Genomic DNA, 1,464 nt, shown 5'->3' on the forward strand with positions numbered 1-1,464 from the left:
ATGTTCTTAAGCATAGAAGACATAGAGGATACCTGGGCTGCCAAAGAAGCAGGTGTGTCCGCTTCATGTACTCCTACTACTCGTCTTTCTGAGACTGCTCGGTTGGTTGGTCACTGATAGTTATTATTGGCAATTCTTTCAATAATCTTGTAAGCATCATTATAAGACTGAAAAAGAAGGGCTCCATTTGTCGAAGCATCCACCATCATTCTAGTATGAATATTGAGACCAATATAGAAAGTCTCCATTTGAACGCAACAAGGAATGCCGTGATGAGGGCACTTTCGTAATAACTCCTTGAACCGCTCTCATGCCTCATATAAAGATTCATCGTCAAGTTGCTGAAATGAAGTGATTTCATTTCAGATCTTGGCGGTTAAAAATGGAGGGAAATATTTCATTAAGAAACGTTCAACCAACTCTTGCCATGTAGTCATGGAACCGAACTGTAGGGAGTTCAACCACGCTCATGCTCTATCTCTTAAGGAATATGGAATTAATCTAGGTCTCAAGGCATCCTCAGTCACCCCGACTAGTTTAAATGAGTCACACACTTCCATGAATAGCCGAAGATGATGATGTGGATCTTTAGTAGGAATCCCACTAAATTGACCCATATTTTGCGACATTTGGAACATGACCGGCTTCAGCTCGAAATGTTGTGCTTCGATTTCCTAATACTCAGATTGAGCTCGTTGAATAGAGGAATGGCATATTATTGAATGACACAGTTTCTGTCATCGGTAAGAATGATCGGATTGTGAGCATTATAAGCGAATGTTCTTCTTCTATTTTGGTTTGGATTTTCAAAATTCATGTCTTCAGTCCTTCTTTAGTTCGCTTGTCTTCTCCTTTGTCAGAAAGTCCTTTCAATTTCAGGGTCTATGGGGAGTAAGTCAATAATTTGATCAATACTCATAAACACCCGAAACAAACACAAAAAAATGGAATTAAAATTTAATAGAAAAAATAGACCAAAATGAAAAATTAACAATTTCACAAATAATGTCTTTTAAAACAGTCCCCGACAACGGCGCCAAAAACTTGGAACGACGGAAATGTGCAAGTGTACACAAACGCAACAAGTAATAAAGTGACAAGTAAATGTCGAGTTATCATAAATGTCGAGTTATCATACCCATAGGGACTGTGAAAAGAATTATTTATGAATGAAATTTTAAGAACACTTTGGTGAAGAAAAATATTTTGATTTGAAGAGGCGATTAAAAACTAGGATTTTAAAAAAGTAAAATAAATAAAAATACAATAAAAACGATTTAAAAATATGATTTTAACCAAGATGACACAACTTTGTTAGATTAATTACATTTCTTAACTTAGAATTACTAAACTCATGTTTATGTTGTTACGAATAAATTCACGGCAACTTGGTATTTGCTAAATTATGAACATACTTACCTACCAAAATCCATTTATCTCTTGATTATATCTCTATGTCAATTC

The 1,464-nt window shown here is 35.2% G+C and overlaps 1 non-coding gene across 1 annotated transcript; it reads left to right on the plus strand.

The window, feature by feature from the left end:
* The first annotated feature begins 264 nt into the window (after positions 1-264).
* LOC128040762 (small nucleolar RNA R71) lies at positions 265-371 on the plus strand. Its single transcript, XR_008195568.1, has one exon. It is a non-coding gene; the product is annotated as a small nucleolar RNA R71 (small nucleolar RNA).
* The last annotated feature ends 1,093 nt before the right edge of the window (positions 372-1,464 follow it).

Source organism: Gossypium raimondii, chromosome 4, assembly GCF_025698545.1.
Source record: "Gossypium raimondii isolate GPD5lz chromosome 4, ASM2569854v1, whole genome shotgun sequence".
Taxonomy (NCBI): domain Eukaryota; kingdom Viridiplantae; phylum Streptophyta; class Magnoliopsida; order Malvales; family Malvaceae; genus Gossypium; species Gossypium raimondii.